The sequence below is a fragment of the Erinaceus europaeus genome, chromosome 9 (assembly GCF_950295315.1).
Source record: "Erinaceus europaeus chromosome 9, mEriEur2.1, whole genome shotgun sequence".
Taxonomy (NCBI): domain Eukaryota; kingdom Metazoa; phylum Chordata; class Mammalia; order Eulipotyphla; family Erinaceidae; genus Erinaceus; species Erinaceus europaeus.
In genome coordinates, this window is record NC_080170.1 from 70,461,077 (window position 1) to 70,484,688 (window position 23,612).

Sequence of the window (23,612 nt, forward strand, 5' to 3'; positions counted from 1 at the left end):
CAGTTTTCCATTTGTTTGTTAGCCTTTTGCATCTCCTCTGAAGTGAATGTCTTGTTCAAATCCTCTGCCCAATTTTGGATGGGGTCATTTGCTTTTTTGGTGCTAAGTTTGCTGAGTTCTCTGTATATTTTGGTGATTAGTCTCTTGTCTGATGTTTGGGATGTGAAGATCTTCTCCCATTCTGTGAGGGGTCTCTTTGTCTGTGTGATAGTTTTTTTGGCTGTACAGAAGATTTTCAATTTGATGTAGTCCCATTGGATTGTTTCTGCTTTAATCTTCCTTGCAATTAATTGGGTTTGTTTCATCAAAGATGTCCTTGAGGTTTAGGTGGGAAAGTGTTTCACCAATGTTTTCCTCTAAGTATTTGATAGTTTCCTGTCTGACATCCAGGTCTTTGATCCATTTGGAGTTGATTTTTGTTTCTGTTGAGATAAGGTGGTTCAATTTCATTCTTCTGCATGTTATAACCCAGTTTTCCCGGCACCATCTTCAACATAGTATAGGAAGTTCTTGCCATAGCAAGCAGGCAAGAGAAAGAAATCAAAGGAATACAGATTGGAAAGGAAAAAGTCAAACTCTCACTATTTGCAGATGACATGATAGTTTACATAGAAAAACCTAAAGAATCCAGTAGAAAACTACTGGAAGTTATTAGGCAATATAGCAAGGTATCAGGCTACAAAATCAATGTACAAAAATCAGTGTCATTTCTCTATGCGAACACTAAAACTGAAGAAGACATCCAGAAAGCACTCCCATTCACTGTTGCAACAAAATCAATAAATCAAAAGCAATAAAATACCTAGGAGTAAAGCTGACCAAAGAAGTGAAAGACTTGTATACTGAAAACTATGAGTCTCTCTTCAAGGAAATAGAAACAGATACCAAGAAATGGAAAGACAATCCTTATTCTTAGACAACTGTTGAAAGGTTCTAAGTAAAAGTTTAATTACCTAGTGACTTATCAGAAGAAGAGTGGTGTAAAAATGTGAAGTTATTTGGAATAGTTTAAGGTTTTCTTTTCATAAATACCTATAACTTGTCATTCTGCTCTATTTTGCATTACTTATAAGGTTTTAATGTTAATATTTTTACTGTGGTTCTATGTAAATAAAAAATATTTTTTAAACTTCAGAAACAACTAATCATTTTTGTCTCAAATGTGTTGTTTTTGTATGGTTAATTTATAAAAGGAATTATCATATGAATTAATAAACAGATGAGAGCCCCTTTCAGTGACAATCACAAAGTTATACTACTATGTTAAAAGTAGGTGTCCAAAATATTTGTTTATTTATACTAAGGAAACACTGATAAAAACCATAGGATAAGAGGGGCACAACTCCACAGAATTCCCAGCACCAGAACTCCATATGCCATCACCACCCCTGATAATAGTGTTCTTATTTTTTAACACATAGGAAGTATCTGACCCAAGGTCATTATGGGGTGCAGAAGGAGGAATGTGTGGCTTCTGTAGTTACTTCCCCGCTGAACATGGTCATTGGCAAATCAATCCATACTCTCAGCCTGTCTCTCTCTTTCCCTAGTGGGGCAGATTCTAGGAAAGTGGGAATCCAGGACACTTTTTTTTCTTTTCCTGACATCTGAAATGCAGGTGGATTCAAGTTATTGTCTAGGGAGATGATGTCATGGCTGGAAATAGGACCAGAAAGCTGGATCAGGGAAGAGAGTAGCTGTGTTCTGAAGGATTCCTGGGAAGCTAGTCTTCACTACCTTCCTTCCAAGTCCTCCCTCCCAAATTCTGCCTAACCCTGATAAGGCTGTGGGGAGAAAGCAAGGAGCCCAGGCAAAAAGAGTGCATTAAAAAGGCACATGTTTAATTTCCAGCAGGAGAGGCCACTGGCTGAAGGTACCAAGTGGCTCCGTACAGTTTAGGGTTTACACTTTATAATTTACAGTTTACATGCTTCCTTCAGGGGTACACAGAGAGTACATGATAGGGAAGGGTGCAGCTACTTATGTTCTCATGTGGGGTCTGTAGAGTCCTCTGCCAAGCACTGTCCTCCATGGAGCTGCTCTGGGGCAGGTGGTTGCTGTGAGCTGTGGACTGTGTTGCACTGGTGCAGCCATCTTGATGTGAAGCCTTGAGTCATGACCTGGAAAAGAGCAAGGAGGCCTCTTTAGGGAAGCCAAGTCTTCTCAGCAGTGGGGGAGAAGAGGGAACCTGGGGGTGCTAGGCAAGGGGTGAGAACAACTTTAGAGTAATGCAGACCCACCCTGGGTGACAAGCTCCTCAGTCAGTGTGCACACTGCTCTCCCTTTACTGTTGGAGCCCCAGCCCCTGGGGTCTCCCTCTCCTTCTCAAAGAGGAAAATGTTACTTAAAGCTGAGCCCTGCCCACAGGGCTCTCTTACTACAGCAACTTCAGACAGCAGGAGAGGAAGCCCCTATTGGACAAGGGACTGAGCAGCCCCCAGCTGAGCCCCTCCATCAGTTCCCCCATGCTGGACCTCAGGGCTTTTCAGAGAAAGTACCAGGACCAGTGCTTACTTCTCTGAGTCAGAGTGCTGTATCCTCAGAAAATGTGACACCAGGACATAGTTACCTTCCTGCACCATCTCAGCTACCCTCCACTGTGCCCTGTGACCACACTGAGATGTTTCTAAGAAAACATGAGATAAAGTGATTCAGCCTGTAGTGCAACAGGTTAAGCACCAGTGGCACAGAGTGCAAGGACTGGCTTAAGGATCCAGGTTTGAGTCCCCTGGCTCCCTACCTGCAGGGAAGTTGCTTCACAGGCAGTGAAGCAGGTCTGCAGGTGTCTCTCTTTCTCTCCCCCTCTCTGTCTTCCCCTCCTCTCTCCATTTCTCTCTATCCTATCCAATAACGATGACAACATTAATAACTACAACAATCCACACACAGACAACAAAAAGGGAATCAATCAATCAATAAATAGAAAAAAAAAACAGATGAAACAAATGAATGTCCATCTCATTGTATGTCTGTTTAAAAGGACTGCTGTGCAGGTTGAGAGGTCACTCTGGGTGCTTTCTGGTGTGTCCCGAGACCAAGCCATTGGCTGAGAATCTCTTACAGAGGCCAGAGAGGCTGCAGGGACTGATGTTTCAATAGGCCAGGGAGGAAATCTGCTTGTTCAGGTCAAGATGCTGTGAGCCCAACATTTCTGAACTCTGTCCGCAAGGAAGTGCGTGTAGGCAAGGGCTGAGATTCACACATCCCCTTCCAAAGTTCTCAGATGTGGACCTATCCCTGGTGCCTGCTCTCTGAGGGTCACCTGTATGTGAACTGGTCCTCATCTCTTGTCTTATCCAGAGGGAGTGATGGGAACACAGAGTGAGGAGACCTGCCCAAGGCCACACACACCCTAGACTGGACCTACTACCCTGCTCACTCTACAGTGCTGGCTAGTGTAGGGCTTGCTAGTTTAAAACACAATGTGTTTTGTAAGTTTTAATCAAATAGAGATGGGAATGAAAGCTGAAATGAAAAATAGATACCTTCCTGTGGGAACTATGTGATCTTCAATTGGCCCATGCTGGCTTCTCACTGTACTAATAGGTGTCCCTGATTCCAGAGATGTAGGGTGGGCTTTTTTTCTCATGCTGCTGCTGCCTCCCTACTATTCTCCACCTGGGTTAAGGAAGGTCACTGACATGTTTATTCAATCAGGGTCTGTTCTGGGTTTGGGGGTTGCACCACTCACCCTGCAGAGGGAACTCAGAGGGATCTCTGAGTTCCTCTGAGAACAGTGGTCCCCAATGTGCTGCAACCCTGAGTGGAGCTTGGAATGCTTTTTCTCGCACATGTAAATTGTAATGAGTTTACACATTTAAGTTCAGAGATAATAATGATCACGGAATGCAATAGGTACCTTGGTGTTGGCATTGGCAGTTCTTCCTTTACTAATTCTGTATAATGTCTGTGCTGTAGGTTGGCTGAATGGATGGATGCTGGTGATCCCAGAGCTCTGTGGAGGCTTCTCTCATCCCCAGTGGCGCTGCCTCACTAGCCTTTGTCACAAGGGATTAAGGAAGGTCATGGAAATGTTCACCAGATGACAAACGGTACCCCCCTCACTTTTCTTCCTAAAGCAGTACCACGGGCTGAACACTGTGGGCATATTGGATCAATACCAGGATGGCAGCCACACTCAGAAAGGGTGGGCATCCTTATTGGATACAGGCGTAGGCTCCCTCCCACATGAGGAAGGCAGGGAGAAGAGGCCTGAAAGTTCCTCACTGCACTCACTCCTCAGGTGCTCCCTGACTGACCCTCCTCCCTCACAGCTCCTCCAGGAGAAGGCAGGGTGAGGCCTCTTCAGTTACTCAGAGGGGTGCAGGGGCTGAACCTCTACAGAGTATGTAATCAGTGACAGTTCTTGCTCTGTGTGGGAATCTTATCAGGTCCCTCCTTAGTGTGAAGAGTTCCCACTACCAGAGTCAGGTTTCCATTTTTCTCTCCAGGTCTCTGTGGCAAATTATTCTATGATCCTCTTGATTATGCTTCACTGCTTGTGTGGAGGCAGGTTCCTGGTGCCTGGGAAACTCACCCAGTCAACAGGAAGGGTTATTTCAGTGTTGTACCATAATGAACACATGGAACTGGGACAGTGGAAGTGTGTCACTAGTGATATTAGGAAGAAATATTAGAGAACATAAATGGCATTTGAATTATTTAATGACTGACATCCATCTTCATAGAAGTATTTCTCTAACATGTGACAGAAAAACACATATACAGATCATCACTCTAGCTCCTCTAATGTCAGGGACTTAACATGGGAGCACTTTTTTCTCTCCAGCCTCAGCCAAGACTTATCCTCCTGGGCAGCAATTGCCATATTCTGTCATGTTTAAGAGAAAGAGACTAACCTGCATAGGACAGTCATCATATTAGAGCTAGGAAATGACATGAAACCATTCACTTAATATATGGAAATAAATGTGCAAATCCAGAGGGGTTTCTCATGTTCTCAAATTAATACAGTGGCTTTGTTAACTGTCTAGAAAGCCTTTACCGTCTACATTTTGACGAACTCCATTGTTTTTATGTACAGAAGTTGAACAACTTTGCTTTTAGTGTCTTCATTGCAGAGTTTGTCTTTCTGTCCTCTCTGTCTTTCCATGAGGCAGGCACTCCTTGTCTCTTCCTCAGATGTTACACCAGGACCAGATGAGTCCTTGGCTCTCAGTAACGGCTGCTGCATGTTCTGATAGGGAGAGATGTGGGTGGCTGTGTTGTAGAGTAGGAGGAGACAGAGAGCTAGAGGATGACTGCACCTGAGCAGAGAAGACAACTCAGGAGTCTGTGTGAAGGCCACTCCTGACCAAGTCAGGGATGCACCCCATGAGAACTCCTCTGCAGAGCTTGCAACCCTCATTGTCTCCCTGCCCAGGATGCTCACTGACCAAGTGCTCTGATGGAGTCACCAGACTGTGTGTCCCAGCAGCTATGTGTCCAAGCAAACATGCAGAGTTATTCTAATGTTGTGCCAGAATCAGTTCATTTAATTGTGGGAATAGCAGTGTGTCACCAGTGACATTAGGAAGGGAATATTAGAAAAACATGCATGACAATCAAAGTCTTGAATAGCCGTCACACATCTTCAAACATTTATTATTTCTTTCGCCTAGGATGGAGAGAGACCTACCCAGATCATCTCTCTGGTACATGGGCTATCCTAGATCGAACTTGACAGCACTTACGTTTTTCTCCATCTCTGGTCAAGGCTTCACCTCCTGGACAGAAGTTGCCATGTGCTGTTAGCTGTAAGACAAAAACAGTAAGCTGCATATCACAACTAGCACGTCATAGCTAAGAAATGACATAAAATCATGCCTTGAATTTCATGTATGAGAGCACAAGTGCAAATCCAGAGGGGTTTCTCATGCTCTCGGTTAATCACAGACCATTCCTTCCCTGAGTAGGAAGCTTTGACGATCTGCACATTAGTGGAAAAGAAAGGGTGTCCAAAAGGTGTATAGCTTGGCTAGTCTCATCTTTCATATCTGTGTCTTATAGCTTGGCTAGTCTGTCACATCTGTGCCAGCATTCTGTCTCCTCTCTCTCTCTTTCTCTCCCCGAGGTAGACCCTCACCCTCTGTGTTTCTTCCTATGTGTCACCCAGGACCCATGGAGTTTTCAGCTCCTAGGAAGGACTTATTGTCTGTGAGTGTGCTGGCCAGGAGACAGGTGGGTAGCTAATTCGTGGTATTGAAGCAGCTACAGCGAAATTGAGAATCTGAATTTGAGCAGAGTTGACAACTCCAGAGTCTGTTTGAAGGCTGTTTCTGACAGATCAGACATCCAATATGAGAGCAATTCCCTGTAGAGCTTGCAGCCTTTATTATCTTTCCCAAGGCTGCTCACTGGCCAAGTGCTCTGAGGCAATCACCCAGGCTGTCCAGCTCTGCATGGTCCTTCCATGTAGGATGCATGGTGCCTGGAGGTGCAGTGCTTCTCACTGAAAACACACTAGAGTGTAGTTAAGGACCCCTTTTCTGGCCGTTTCCAGAAATTTATATGTGCATAGAGTTAATAAATTAGAAAAATCATAAAGTGCAGTAGTTAACTTCCTCTTGGCATTGTCTAATCTTCATTTCTTCCTGATGCCCTGGCTCTGGTCAAGCACATCTGAAAGCTGTTAACACAAGAGCTTGATATCAGGCTTGATCACCACATGAGGTTCTTTCCCTAGGAGCAGCACCATGGGCTGAGTATTGTGGGCACTATTGGCTGGATCCCTGGTGGCACACCATTCAGCACTGGGCCCACAGCTCATACTCTGCTGTCCCTATTGGGTACAGCTCTAAGCTCCCTCCCACAGGATAAATGTAGACTGAAGGGGCCTTTGGGCTCCTAGCTGCACTTGCTCCTCAGCTGCTCCCTGTCTGCACCTCCCTGCACATAGCTCCTACAGGAGAAGGCATGGTGTTCAGAGCCTCTTTAGTCACTTGGGGAGCAGGGGCTGAACCTCACAGAACCCATATTTTCATCTTGCAGTGCCAGATCTTTCTCTGTCAGGGGAGTTTCTCTGATCCTGTTAGTAGGAAGAACTCACTCTATCAGAGTCGGGGGTTCACTTCTCTCTCCAGGTGTCTTTCCAAGCTGGTCTCTGCTCCTGTGGCCTGTTTTCCACTGCCTGTTGTACTAGTGACCCTCCTGCAGATGCCACTGGCCCCACTGTCAAGTGCCCTAAAGCCCATTTTAGTACTTTCCTGCCTGCTGGTAAGCCAGAGGCCCTGGGTGTGTCACCTGTGATATTAGAAAGGAAATAGTAGAAAACATGGATGAGATTTAAATTCTTAAGTACATTCCACACATTTTCAAGATTTATTATTTGTCTTACATGAGAAGGAGAAAACTCTGCCCACCCTCCTGCAGATCTCTCTCTCTCTCTCTCTTTCTATGAGGTAGGTCCTCTTTACTCTTCCTAGGATGAGACCTCAGCTCCATAGGAGTCCATGTCTCTTAGGATAGGTTGTATGTGTGCTGACTAATATGCAGAGACGTTGGTGGCTGTGTTGTGAAGGAGAAGGAGGTCGAGTGGATAGTTGGACTAGGGTAAAAATGAACATTCAGGAGTTTGTGTAACACCTATTCCTGACTGAATCATGTATCCAGCATCCTAGGAATATTCTGCAGAGCTTGCAGCCCTCCTTGTCTCTGCCCAAGATGCTCACCGGCGAAGCTCTCTTGGGAGTCACCCAGGCTGTCTAGGCTGTTATAGGAGCTTCCATTAAGGGTTATTTAGCACCTGTGGGTGCAGTGTTTCCCACTGGTATTCAATTTAAGTGGAACTAGGGACCCCTGTTGTGGCTAATTTTTTTTTATTTAAGAAAGGGTAAATTAACAAAACCATAGGGTAGGAGGGGTACAACTCCACACAATTCCCACCACCCAATCTCCATATATTCCACCCCCTCCCCTGATAGCTTTCCCATTCTCTATCCCTCTGGCAGCATGGACCCAGGGTCACTGTGGGTTGCAGAATTTTAAGTGCATTGTGCTTATGTCAATTTTAATTGTTTGGAGACCAAAAAGATCATTAACTGCAGTAGTTACCTTCCTGTTGGCATTTTCCAATTTCCTCTCATGCTGACTTTTGCTTGTGCTAAAGGGAACCAAGTTGTGGGTGACCTCAGAGCTGTGGGGTGGCCTATCTCTCTCCTGCTGGTGTCTCACTTCATAATCCCCTTCTCACCTGGGATTGAGGAAAGTCATGGGCATATTCAACAGATCACTGCTCATAACCTCTATGGTTTTTTTTTCAAGAAATGGTACAATTGGTGGATGTTTTGAGCACATTGCCTTTTCCCCTGGGTGACTGTCACACTCAGCAGTGGGCCTACAGCTTATCCTCTGGGCACTCTTAGTCTGCATTGCCCAAGGCACTCTCCCACATGATGAAGGCAGAGAGAAGGGGCCTCTTGATGTCCTCAGAGGAGTGCAGAAGATGAACCCTCACAGAATATGTGGCCTTCCTGCACTGCCAGCTTTTTCTCTGTGGGGGAAGCCCCACTGATCCCTTTTCAGTGTAAAGAACTCACTCTACAAGAGCCAGGTGTCCACTTCTCTCTGCAGGTCTCTGTGGCAGCTCCTCTCTCTTCCTCTGACTTGTCCACCACTGCCTTCACTCTTGGAAGTCACTGGTCCTACTGTTAGGTGCCTTTCAGCCCCTGTTACCCTGGCCCCTGGCCTGCTGGTATGGTCACAGGCCCAGCACACAGGAGACTCAACTCAGTCAACATGCAGAATTATTTAACTGTTGGCACCAGAATCAACCCATCTAGTAGGGGGCAGTAGCAGTCTGTCATTAGTGAAGTTAGGAAGGAAATATTATAAAAACATTAATGATATTGAAATTCATGAATAGCTGCTACACACCTTCAAAGATTTGTAATTTGTCTAATGTGATGGAGAGAGACCTACACAGACAAACCCTCTGGCATATGTGGTGTCAAGGATTGAACTTGATAGCACTTACTTTTTCATCTCACTCCAGCGAAGGCTCCACCTCCTGGGCTGCAGTGCTATGTGCTGTCATATGAAAGATTAAAAGAGAAACACGCACATCACAGCAACCATATCATTGTTAGGAAGTGATATAAATGCATTTGTTTAACTGAATGTGAGAGTAGACGGGCAAACCCAGAGGGGCTCTTAGTTGAAGACAGACTGTCCTTCTCTCAGCAGGAAGCCTTGGCCATCTACACTTTGGTAGAAGTGTGAATGGTGGCCAGAAGCTGTACAGCTTTGCTTGTAGTCTCTTCTTATTTGTTTTTGGTGTATCTCATCTCTATCTCTATCTCTATCTCTCTCTATCTCTCTCTATCTCTATCTCTATCTCTAACAAAGACTCTGAGTGTCCTCCCTGTGTAGGTTCCAGGACCAGAGGAGGTCCTGCATCAGAAGAAGAGTTGAGTGTGTACTAAAGGGGAGACTGGAGGATTGCTGTGCTGCGAGAATAAATACCTGAGTTAAAATAATCTCAGGCATCTGTGTGAAAGATGCCTGTGAGGCAAGATCCACCCTGTCAGCTGTGTCCTGCAGAGAGAATAGTCTTCTGCCCAGGATGCTCAGCAGCCAAGTTCCCTGTAGGAGTTGCCCAGGGTCTCCATGAAAACACTGTATCTGTGTGTGTTTCTGGACTTCTGGAACTTGCTCATTAGTGCTAACACACTAACACTGCTAAGCCAGACTTTGTTCTATCCACCAGTAATCACTAAAATACTGTGTGTAGTGCTGGACTGTTTGATAGATAAGACACGTCACTAAGGAGGCACAGGGCACTGTCCTGCATGTAGGCTCTATTTGTTTGTTTTGAGATTCACACTGTACCTGGGCCTCCTCCCACTCAGAATAGAGGGATCAGAGGATCGTCCCCTGGACACTTACTGAGCAGGTCTGAGAGTCTACAGGTCCCTCTAACTCTGGTGTGTCCCGTGCTGCAGATGATACTCCTGGGGGTGGGAAGGCAGACTGGCCACAGTCACAGGGTACATCTAGCATCAGCCCTGCACTTGCGTCCCTCCAGAGCCCCAGCTGCTGGCCACACTGCCCTGAAAGTCTGCTGCTCTACAGGCCATTGTGTTCAAGACCAGATGTTGCACCCTGGTCCATACCCCAGGGGGAAGCTGCTGGTGTCTCTCTCCCTATCTATCTCCTCCTGCCTTCAAAGTTTCTATTCCAAAGGAAAGTATATAAATAGAACCACCAGAATAGGGGGGTAACTGTGCAGGCATCAAGCCTGGTGGCAAGAAATTAAAGTGTAACATGGAAGTGCATGCTAACTCCCTACAGGCTGGTGTTGAGGGTATCTGTATCAATACTTTTATTATATATATGCAACTAAAAATGGAAAGTAGAAAATAAGACTGCTTCCAGGATCAATGTGAAGCATTGTTAAGGAACCAAGACCCAGAAATGACCTTGAAATACTGAAATAAAAGGTTCATACAATAAACTAATAATAGACAGAATAAAAAATAAAATATGCTTTAACATAGTAAATTAAAATATATAGTAATAACTAAAAATAAAATTTAAAAAATGAAAATTTAAATTGAAAATTAAAATAAAAAACAAAAATAAAACATTGGTGGCTGTCCCCCTGGTTAATCACACACATTTACACATGACAGTGTATGTGGATCTGAGTTCCTGCTCCTGCTCCCCACCTGCAGGGGAGAAGCTTCAAAAGTTGTGAAACAGGTTCAGCAGGTGACTTTTTCTACTTCTCTAATTCCCTCTCTAAGTTTAAGGCTATCAAATTAAAATTAAAAATAAAATGAAATAAAAAAATAACAATACATGTATGCTAAATGTGCTGAGCCGCCAGGCCAGTAATGAGGGTGTGGATTTCACAGTCATCGCGGCTCCCAGCTCTGGACTTGACTGTGGGAGTGGTCTTTGGAGAGGCTGCAGCAGTTGCCTGGGGGCCTGCAGATGAAGGACCAGGAAAGGTGGCTACCCCAGTTGGAGCTGTGGTGGTCTGCCTGGGTCTGCAGTCAGAGCTTGAATGTCTGAGGTCCTTCCTCATAGAGGCCCTAGGGTTGGACAGGGCAGTGGCATTGTGACCCTGGGCCACAATCCCAGGAATGCTCAGATGGGTTAGGCTCAGAGCCTGCATCTTACTTATAAGGGAAGCAAAGTCACTTGTGACTCTGGTGCCAGCACCAGAAGGGCTTGAGTGAACTGCCCCTCCAGACAGGCTGGGAACATTAGAACATGCTCTTAGGGCACCAGAAGTAGTGACTCCAGATGGAGCAGTGGTGGCTTTCCTTCTGGCAGACCTGGCTGATCTGTGGTCCATCCCACCCAGGGCCCAAGATGTGGACAGGGCAGTGGGTAAAGGACCCTGGGCCACAGTCTTCCCTGTGTTGGAGTCACTCAAGCTCAGAATCTGTAGCCTATTTATAAGGAAATTCAAGTCACTGTTGGCTCTGGTGCCAGAGTCAGGAAGGCTTGAGTGAGCTGCCCCTCCAGACAGATTGACACTATTAAAGGGCCCTGCTCCCAGAGCACCAGGAGGAGTGACTCTAGATGGTGCAGTGGTGGATTTCCTTTTACTGTCATCCCTTCAGGCCCTGTGTTCTTTCCCATTCAGGGCCCCAGAGGAGGACAGGACACTGGCTGACTTACCCTGGGCCACAGTCCCTAGAATGCTGTCATGGGAAAGGATAAGAGCTTGCAGATTATTTATTAGTAAATTCAAGTCAGTGGTGACTCTGTTGCAAGCACCAGGAAGGATTGAGTGAGATGCCTTTCTAGAAAGGTTGACACTGACCAAGGGGCCTGCTCCCAGGGCACTAGAAGGAGTGACTCTAGATGGTGCAGTGGTGGATTTTTTATTCCTGATAGACTTGCACACTCTGTGGTCTTTCGCACCCTGGTTCCCAGAGCGGGACAGAGCAGTAGTCATTGAACCCTGGGCCACAGTCCCCAGAATGATGGGATGGGTAAGGCTCAGAGCCTGCAACTTACTGTTAGATGAATTCAAGTTACTGGTGACTCTGGAGCCAGCACCAGGCATGGGGACTTCAGATGTTTCAGTGGTGGATTTTCTTTTCCTGTCATACCTGAGGGCCCTGTGTTCTTTCCTACCCAGTACGCCAGAGGAGGACAGGACAGTGGCTGAGTTACCCAGGGCCACAGTCCCTGGAATGCTGGCATGGGTAAGGCTCAGACCCTGCAGCCTCCTTTTAGCTAGTTTTATGTCTCTGGTGGCTCTGTTGCCCACACCAGAAGGCTTGAGTGAGCTGTCCCTCCAGAAGGGTTGACACTATTGGAGGGGCCTGTTCCCAGACCACCAGAAGGAGTGACTTCAGATGGCGCAGTGGTAAATTTCCTCTTCCTAACAGACCTGCGCACTCTGTGGTCTTTCCCACCCTGGTTCCCTGAGTGGAATAGGGAACTAGTCATTGAACCCTGGGCCACAGTCCCGGGAATGCTGGCATGGGTAAGGCTCAGAGTCTGCAACTTACTGTTAGGTGATTCAGATGTTGCAGTGGTGGACTTTCTTTTCCTGTCATCCCTGAGGGCCCTGTGTTCTTTCCCACCCAGGGCCCCAGAGGAGGACAGGACAGTGCTTGCGTTACCCTGGGCCACAGTCCCCACTTTGGTAGAGTCCCCCAGCCTCAGTGTCTGCCGCATGGTGATAGCACTCACTCTCCTGTCTCCAGCATTGTGTAAGGTGCTATCTCTTGTCCCTGCAGAAGTGGTGGTATTGCCTGTGGGGTCTGCAGCCTGCACAACAGCAGATGTGGGCTGGCTGCTGGATTTGGCCCCCACGGTGAGAAATGTAGCACCGGAGCACCAATTACCTGGGGTCACCATGGAGGATATCCCCCCGTCTGCTCTTGTGCTGGAGGGTGCTCCACAAGAGGGACCACTGGCAGAGCTAGGGGTCCTGGAATCCTTTCCTCAGTGGCCCCCAGGGAGCACCTGCACAGTCGGTGACTGGACTGTGCTCTGGCTCCCCTGTGTGCTGGAAGGATCTTGGTTCGGGACCTGAGGGTTGCTCATGGCAGTGCCCCCATCACCCCTGTTGCTACTGCGGGGGTCAGCTCTGGACACTGCAGTGGGAGCTGTCCCTCCCACAGCCTTGGGCCTGCCAGGGTAGACCTCTGCCAGGTAGATGACAAATCTAGGAAAAGTACTCCTGGCTGTGGGGGTCTGCTGCGTCTGTGTTGGGTCAGTCTCAGAGCTGGGGGCTTTGGAGCCCATTGGACCCAGGGCCCCAGAGGAGGACAAGGCAGTGGCTGAGGGAACCTGGGTCACAGTTCTCTGTTTGGAATGATCATGGCTCAGAGTGCCAGTGTTAGTCCCTCCACTGGGCAGGGTGGTACCTGTTGCCCTTATAAAAGTGGCAGTGCCAGCATTGCCAGCAGCCTGGGCAGCTGTAGAGGGGGGCAGGATGCTGGTTTGGGCCCTCAAAATGGATAGTGTAGAGCAGGAGCTCTGAGTCCCTGGGGGTGCAGTGGAGTCGGGTGCAAGGCCTGTAGTGGAGGAGGGCACCCCATCTGCTCCTGTGCTAGAGGGTGATCCACTGGAGAGACCACTGGCAGAGGTGGGGGTCCTGGCATCCTTCCCTATGTGGCCCCCAGGGAGCACCTGCACAGGGGATGAATGGACTGTGCCCTGGCTCCCCTGTGTGCTGGAAGCATCTTGATTTGTGACCTGAGGGGTACTCATGGCAGTGCCCCCATCACCCCTGTTGCTGTTTCTGGGGTCTGCTCCAGACACTGCAGTGGGAGATGTCCCTCCCACGGCCTTGGGCCTGCCAGGGTAGACCTCTGCCATGTAGATGACAAATCTAGGTACAGTATTACTGGCTGCGGGGTCTGCCACTTCTGTGCTTGGTCAGTTTCAGAGCCTGGAGCTTTGGAGCTCATTGCACCCAGGGCCCCAGAAGTGGACAAGGCAGTGGCTGAGGGACCCTGGGAATCAGTCCCTCTCTTGGAGAGTGCATGGCTCAGGGTATCTGAGTAACTCCCCCCACTGGGGAGGGTGATGTCTGCTGTCCCTTTAAAGGGGGCTGCAGTGCCTGCATCACCAGCAGCCTGGGCAGCAGCAGAGGGGATATGGCTCATTTTTGGGCTCCCTTCCTAAGAGCTTTGGTTGAGGACCCCCTTGCGCCTACTGGTGCAGCCCCTTCCACAGTGACCTGCTGGACCCCTGAGCTGTCAGAGGAGGCATGGCTTCTTTTAGAGGCTCTAGTCTTAGGTCTTGCGCCTCTGCTCCTCTTCTGCCCACGGGTCACTGACATGTCACCCTGTTCCATGACTGGGTAACTGGGAAGGACACACCCAGAAGGAACCTTGAATGGCTTGGACACTTAGCTAGAGTATGATCTATAGATTCCAGTGGTGATATCTCTGCACTGGTGTGTGTGTGTGTGTGTGTGTGTGTGTGTGTGTGTGTGTGTGTGTGTGTGTGTGGCAGGAGCCAAGAGAGGCCCAGAGAGGTCACCCCCCACCCTGGCCACACCCCTTCCCTCCCTCACCCCTTAGTGTTCCTGACCACCTGATATAGGTGCTGTTGATCCCAGGACAAGTACTCAGTTTCTGAATAAAGGGCAGGAGGGAGCAGTTCACCGCATAGGGATCAGACCTGAAGAGAACAATCTCGTGATCAGAGGTCAGCTCAGAATCAGAGATGCCAACTGCTTGACCTGTTGCCAGGAGACCAGTGGAAGCTGTTGGCCAGGGCAGCCCAAGTCTAGTGGGGGGCCTGGGGGAGGTCTTTCCAACAGAGACAGTCTTGGGCTACAGGGACTTTCTGGGTGCTGGCCTGGGGGGGCAACAGGCCCTCTGAAAGAAGCATGTCCCCTCCCAATTCAGTAACCCCAACCTATACTGGGTGCTTCAAGGACAGCTTTTCTTACCCCCCCCCTTTGGAATGTGGACTATCCCAGTGCCCTGTGATTGGTGGAAAGTCTTTTTCTAATGTCAGCTCAGGTGGTAATGTTCCATGACTGTCCTCCCCCAACCCATGGTAGGAATGTTCCACTTTTTATTGGGGGCATTTGCATATCTGATACATGGGGGGCATTCACTGTATCCCATTAAGTATTGAAATCTACTCTTAACTGTATGGTTGGTAATGTGACTCATCTTATTAATACTTGTTTCATGTATCTGCTGCTCCTTTATTTTATTTGGTTCATAGACAGGGTAATCAATGTAACACCTTCATGTTATTATGGGTCCCTAATCATCATGCAATGCCCTACATATATTTCTACCCTTATACATTGGGATCTATGTTAGGATGGGAAGAAAGAAGGAAAAATGCTCCAGGTCATTGATGGTCAATGAAATGCAAATTAAGACAACAATGAGATGCCACTTTACTCTTCAGAAAATGTCATACAGCAGAAATAATAGCAACAAGAAATTCTGGAGAGAGTTTTTGGATAAGAAAACCCTTTGCACTACTTGTGGGAAGATGACTTTATCCAAATCTTGTGGAGAATAGTCTGGAGAGCTTGTAAAGGCTAGAAATGGGCCTACCCTATGAGCTGCCAATTCCTTTCATACTTAGTTCAAATTTCTGTCCAAAATTTTCATGACAGAGATTGAACAATCAGTTGAAGAAGAATGCAAAGGAGTTGGATGAAGGACTTCTTGAGAGAGATTCACTGAATTTATCTTCTGTGTCTAATGGGAAATAATTGAGAATCAAAGGAAGGTTCAGAACTAGAGATCTAGATTTTCAATGATCCTAAATATCTTAATATTTCTGCTTAATACTGACTCTCACGGATGTGCTCTATATACTTTTCACAGCCTGAAAATGTCCTTTGAAAAATATGAATTCCAAAGACTTACGCACCTGTTGCATTGGCTGTATATCAGTAACCTCAGGGAATTTACAGAACCTTTCCTAAACTTAAACTATACTATTCAAAAATGGTTATGTTCATGAGTTCAACAAAAGAATATTTATTCCTGAACCATGGAAGCTCTGTAATCCTCCAATAAAGAGATTAAAAAAAAAAAGAAATTCAGTCATTTAAAACTCACTAGGACATTACCCACCTATGTTGAAATATGTCATTCCTTAGTAACCTAGGTGTCCAAAAACAGAGGAGAAATTAAGTTGTGGTTGGGGTCCAGGCATAAGCACACCCAGTTAAGCACACATAGTAGTAAGCTCACAGAGTACTAAGCACAAAGATCCATGCAAGGATCCGGGTTCAAACCCTTGGCTTCTCACCTGCAGATGGTAGGATGCTTCACAAGCTGTGAAGCTAGTCTGCAATTATCTATCTCTTTCTCTCCCTAGATATCTTCTGCTTTTCTCTCAATTTCTTTCTGTCCTATCCAATAAAAATGGGAGAAAATGGCTGCCCAGAGCAGTATTGTTCTAGGGCTGACATCAGTCCCAGCAATAAGCCTGGAGAGAAAAATATGTGTGGTGTCTATGTACAATGGAATATTACTTAGCTATTAAGAATAATGAATTCACTTTCTTTATTTGATCTTGGATGGATCCTCTAGAAGTCTTATTAAGTGAGATAAGCCAGAAAGAGAAGGATGAATATGAAATGGTCTCACTCTTTGACAGAAGTTGAGAAATAAGAACTGAAAGTAAAACACAAAGTGGAACCTAGACTGAATTTGGAGAGTTGCACCAAACTAAAGGACATTAAAGGGAACAAGTGCTCTTCAGGTTCAGGTACATGAAAGTGGAGGAGGACCTATTTGGGGCTGAAAGTTTGTTTCAGAAAACTGATTTTACATGTTTGCCAACAACTGTATTAACTATAAACTATTCATCTACTAATTGAAAAGTCACTACTAACAAATGTAAAATAGTTTGTTTACTTCATAAAAGTAGAAACAGAGGCAGAGAGGGAATGAAAAGGACTATAGCACTAAAGCTTCCTTCAGTGTGTTGGTGGTCAGGCTGAAATCTGGGCAGTGCACAAGACAAAGCAGGGCATTAACCAAGTAAACTACTTTGCTGGGCCTATTTATTTTATATATTTATTGCTATATGAGTGATAGGGAGATAGATATAGATAGAAATAGAGAGAGAGACAGAAGGAGGAGGAGGAGGAGAGAGAGTTGGAAAGAAAGGTAGAGGGATACAAGGAGAGGGGGAGAGTGTGACGTCTGTGATTAAGGGCTCTTTTCTGCTAGAAGTATTTCTGGGGAACCAATCTGGAACATAAGGCTTTGTGGTTCCAAGTTGACTCACTCACGTATCTTCCCAGTCCAACCATTATAGTCTATTAGGAACTAAAGTACAACTAAAGATATGGATGATGCCATAAAAACAAATTTCAAGGTACAATGGTGTTGAGAACCACCAGACTCCATACAAAAATATAAAATACAGCAAACCCTAACAAAAGGACTTTTCAAAGTTAACCCAATTACCAAATAATGTGATGATAACACTAACTCTAGATTGTCTTTTTGAACCCTAAGACAGCAGGAAACTCACATCTCCACGACAGAGCCTCTACTTCCCCCAGTCCTGGAACCCTTGGATAGGGCCCACTTTCCCGTATGCCTCTCCCAATCTGTATCAAATAATATTGCATCTGCCGATCACAACCTAATCAACACAACAATTGCCACCTCAACATGCTTCACTTCAGACTGTGTCCAGAGACTTCACATGTGGAATGACAACCCTTCAGCTTCATTACTCAGGTGAGACCTTTTCTTTCATAGTATACTCTAATTCCATCTCAGGTGGTTCACTTTCTAACAAAGTCCCAAAACCTAGATATACACCAGTTTCAGTGAGATAGAGCTTATGTTCACACGTATCCATAAACTACTACAAAATATATACCTGAAAGCAGAAGTAGACTGGAGTTTGCAGTGAGTATCCCCTAACACTTTCTCTCCACTATTCCAAGATTTGGTTCCATGATTTCTCAACAATTTGTTAGGCTTTGTATGTTAACTCTCTTGACAGTCACCAGGTTCCAGCTGTCATCAGAATGCCGGCCAGGCTTCCCTGGACTGAAGACCCCACCAATGTGTCCTGGAGCTCCGCTTCCCCAGAGACCCACCCTACTAGGGAAAGAGAGAGGCAGACTGGGAGTATGGACCGACCAGTCAACGCCCATGTTCAGCGGGGAAGCAATTACAGAAGCCAGACCTTCCACCTTCTACAACCCACAGTGACCCTGGGTCCATGCTCCCAGAGGGATAGAGAGTGGGAAAGCTATCAGGGGAGGGGGTGGGATAAGGTGATTTGGTGGTGGGAATTGTGTGGATTTGTACCCCTCCTACCCTTGGTTTTGTTAATTTATCCTTTCTTAAATAAAAAAGTATATATATATATATATATAAAATAAATGTTGAAATTATATGCAGCTCATAAAATTCAGCTGCCGTATAAGAGAATAAACTGTGTAGCCAGATAAAGTTTTGCTGTTTTACCATGGACAAAATATATGATAGATCTAGTGACTGATAATTAATAAAAGGCCCTTGCTGTGTTCATCATGGAAGTGTTTATTTGAATTAAATTGTGGTTAGAGCACCCTGGAAGTACAGGACTTCACTTAGGATACCGACCATGGAGAAGAGAAAGACATTTGAAATGTTCTGGAAATGTATTGGTAGGGTTCACATAGTCAATGAGGGAACTGAGAAAAGAGGGAAACTAGAAAACTAGAATACCATTTACATACTTAGTTCAAACTTCTGTCCAAAATTTTCATGACAGAGATTGAACAATCAGTTGAAGAAGAATGCAAAGGAGTTGGATGAAGGACTTCTTGAGAGAGATTCACTGAATTTATCTTCTGTGTCTAATGGGAAATAATTGAGAATCAAAGGAAGGTTCAGAACTAGAGATCTAGATTTTCAATGATCCTAAATATCTTTTTTTATAAAGTATTCTTTTTTTTAAATTTTATTTTATTTATTTATTCCCTTTTGTTGCCCTTGTTGTTTTATTGTTGTAGTTATTATTGTTGTTGTTTTTGTTGGATAGGACAGAGAGAAATGGAGAGAAGGAGGGGAAGACAGAGAGGAGGAGAGAAAGATAGACACCTGCAGACCTGCTTCACCGCCTGTGAAGCGACTCCCCTGCAGGTGGGGAGCCGGGGTTCGAACCGGGATCCCTATTACGGTCCTTGTGCTTTGTGCCACCTGCGCTTAACCCGCTGCGCTACAGCCCGACTCCCCCTATATATCTTAATATTTCTGCTTAATACTGACTCTCAAGGCTGTGCTCTATTTACTTTTCACAGCCTGAAAATGTCCTTTGAAAAATATGAAATCCAAAGAGTTCCGCACCTGTTGCATTGGCTGTATATCAGTAACCTCAGGGAATTTACAGAACCTTTCCTAAACTTAAACTATACTATTCAAAAATGGTTATGTTCATGAGTTCAACAAAAGAACATTTATACCTGAACCATGGAAGCTCTGTAATGCTCCAATAAAGAGATTTTTAAAAAAGAAATTCAGTCATTTAAAACATATGAAAAACTGCTCTAGGTCACTGATTGTCAGAGAAATGCAAATTAAGACAACACTAAGATACCACCTCACTCCTGTAAGAATGGCATACATCAAAAAGGACAGCAGCAACAAATGCTGGAGAGGATGTGGGGACAGAGGAACCCTTTTACATTGCTGGTGGGAATGTAAATTGGTACAGCCTCTCTGGAGAGCAGTCTGGAAAACTCTCAGAAGGCTAGACATGGACCTTCCATATGATCCAGTAATTCCTCTCCTGGGGTTATACCCCAAGGACTCCATAACACCCAACCAAAAAGAGGTGTGTACTCCTATGTTCATAGCAGCACAATTCATAATAGCTAAAACCTGGAAGCAACCCAGGTGCCCAACACCAGATGAGTGGCTGAGAAAGCTGTGGTATGTATACACAATGGAATACTATACAGCTATCAAAAACAATGAGCCCACCTTCTCTGACCCATCTTGGACAGAGCTAGAAGGAATTATGTTAAGTGAACTAAGTCAGAAAGATAAAGATGAGTATGGGATGATCCCACTCACCAACAGAAGCTGACTAAGAAGATCTGAAAGGGAAACTAAAAGCAGGACCTGATCAAATTGTAAGTAGGGCACCAAAGTAAAAACCCAGTGGTGAAGGGTAGACATGCAGCTTCCTGGGCCAGTGGGGGGTGGGAGTGGGCGGGAAGGATGGGTCACAGTCCTTTGGTGGTGGGAATGGTGTTTATGTACACTCCTAGCAAAAGGTAGACATATAAATCAGTAGTTAATATGAGAGGGGGGAAATCAATTGTATGTCTCAAAGTTTCTCAAAAGACAAACTGAATCTTTTTAATATATAGGCTATGTATTTGATATGCGGACTCTCTCAAAAGCCTAGACCAAGTAGATTAGAAGCATCCAATAGCACAGCTATATACAAGATACTGGATACTGTACAGCAAACCATAACAAAGGGACTTTTCAAAGTTAACCCAATTAACAAATAATGTGATGATAATATTAACTATCGATTGTCTTTTTGAACCCTAAGACAGCAGGAACCTCACATCTCCACTATAGAGCCCCTACTTCCCCCAGTCCTGGAACCCTTGGATAGGGCCCACTTTCCCGTATACATCTCCCAATCCAAACCAAATAATATTGCATCCGCCGATCACAACCTAACCAACGCAACGATTGCCACCTCAACATGCTTCACCTCAGACTGTATCCAGAGACTTCACGTGTGGAATGACAACCCTTCAGCTTCATTACTCAGGTGAGACCTTTCCTTTTATAGTACACTCTAATTTCATCTCAGGTAGTTCACTATCTAACAAAGTCCCATAACCTAGATAAACACCAGTTTCTGTGAGAGAGAGCTTATGTGCACACGTATCCATAAACTACTGCAAAATATATACCTGAAAGCAGAAGTACACTAGAGTTTGCAGTGAGTACCTCCCTAACACTTTCTCTCCACTATTCCAACCTTGGGATCCATGATTGCTCAACAAATTGTTTGGCTTCATATGTTAACTCTCTTTTCAATCACCAGGTTCCTGATGCCACCAGGATGCTGGCCAGGCTTCCCTGGATTGAAGACCCCACCAATGTGTCCTGGAGCTCAGCTTCCCCAGAGACACACCTTACTAGGGAAAGAGAGAGGCAGACTGAGAGATGGACTGACCAGTCAATGTCCATGTTCAGCGGGGAAGCAATTACAGAAGCCAGACCTTCTACCTTCTGCAACCCTCAACGACCCTGGGTCCATGCTCCCAGAGGGCTAGAGAATGGGAAAGCTATCATGGGAGGGGGTGGGTTATGGGGATTGGGTGGTGGGAATTGTGTGGAGTTGTAGCCCTCCTACCTTATGTTTTTGTTCATTAATCCTTTCTTAATCCTTTTTCATTTAATTCTTAAATGAAAAATTAAAAAAAAAATCACTAGGACATTACCCACCTATGTTGAAATATGTCATTCCTTCAAGTTTCATTTCGTCCTCAATAAGAAAAATAGCTTTCACCAGTTGAAGTGAAATTATCTATGGAATACATAGTCTAGCTGTCACAAACATCTTGTTAGTAAGACTTTTAACTTTTATATACTTGATATATTTCACATGACAAATAACTTTTCTGTGTATTTTAAAGAATCATGTGTGTTCTCACCTTTCTTCAATGTCTTTACCCTGAATTTTTTGCAGTAGTAATTAGTATGTCCATAACCCTGAACTTTACACATTCATGTGGAATGACTAGTATAGTCTTTGCTGAAGGAATCCCTGATCAGCATTGAGATAGTAACTCCCCCATGAGCTGAGAGTGTTGGTAGCTTTGGGATTACTATTCAATCCTTTTCTCAGAATTTCTTGATCCAAATGGATGGGAATCAACATAATAAATTTATATATATAGAGGTAGCTTACTACCAATGGTTTGATACTATAAGGGGGAACAAAGCTTCTACTTTTCTGAACTTTGAACAACTTGGACCAATCATCTTAGACATAACTATTTAGAGTTCCTAGTTAATATGGACTTAATGTCCGATGTAATTGAGTCACATGTCAGCTGCAGTCTTCTGTCCCATCCTGTTTTTCATTATTCCTTATGGTCTTTATTACATAGTAAATTATCTACTTCTTGCATTTACATTTCAGATTCTATTTATTGGGGCTTTTGAGTGAAGAGAGTTGAACCGAATTGTGCTCCTAGAAAGCCAATTACAATGTTTTATTTGTTTATTTGTTATTTATTTATTGAATCATTAGGGCTTCACCCCTCTGGGTTGGATTTTTCAGATAGAAAGTGAGAGACAAAGATAGAGAGATGGAGAAAGATAAAAGAGCACCAAAACGCTCTTGCATGGGGCAAGGGGCAGGCTTGTACATTTGTTGTGCTCATGACAAACAAGTGCACTATCCAAGTGAGCTGTATTGCCAATACCTAAATTTCTAGAATGGGACCCTGGAGTTGAACTACCAACTCACTGACTAATATGAAAATGGCACTGCTGTTGACGACTACAGTGTTGACAGTCCCAGACAAACTCCAATGGCACAAATTTCACAGATTTAGAAGAGTCTTAGCAGAAGTGCTTTTAGTTTTATGTACAATATGTCATACTGTTGTGAAATGAATGTAATTAGCATATAGCTGACATCAGAATGAGAAGACATATTCTAGATAAATAACCACTAAACTATAAGTAAAAGTAGGTTGTGAGACAATGATATAAGTGAAAATGTTCTGTAAAGTCCCAGATAGATAAAACTTAGGGGAAGAGCACCAGAGGGCTCTGAGCTCCAATTTGTAGAGAGAAGAGGAAGAAAAGGAAGGAAAGAAGGAAGGAAGGGAAGAAGGAAGGAAGAATTTTATATGTGAAAGCTTATAAGTGAGTATACTATTACCTTGAAATGAATAATAATAAGTTTATATACAAATTTTAAAAATCTGAATTTGCAAAGATGTACTTCATTTATGGCATCATTAGTGACTTCTTAGAGGAGGATTTGTATCTGAACTAGTTGCAAAGGACAGAGCATGTTTAACTGGAGATATTAGAGTTCTAGAGTGAACAGCTTTTTAAAAAATATTTTTATTTATTAATGAGAGATATTGGAGGGAGAGAGAGAGAGAAAGAACCAGACATCACTCTGGTACATGTGCTGCCAGAGATTGAACTGAAGACCTCATGCTTGGGAGACCAATATTTTATCCACTGCACCACCTCTGGACCACGACAAAACAGCTTTTATAAAACATGAAAATTGTAGAGGGCCTTGAGCAATATCATAAGCCATTTATGATCAACTGCTTGAACTTTGAAAAACATCCTGGTGGCACAAAGTCACTTTTATTCACTCCAGTTGAAAATATTTTAGGGGATAGGCAGTGGAGCATGGTTACTACTCACATCCCCATGCACAGGAACCCGGGTTTGAGCCATTGATCCCCACCTGCAGAGGGGAAGCTTCATAAACAGTGAAGCAGGTACTGCAGATGTCTTCTCCCTTTCTATCTCCCACCCTCCCCTCTCAGTTTCTCTTTGATATAAGATAAAAAATAATATAATTGCAATTGAAAGCAGTGGATTCATATTGCAAGTATTGATGTACAGTGATAACCCTGGAGAACAAAAAAAAAAGGAAACATTTCTAGCATTCAGTGTTTTCTAAGT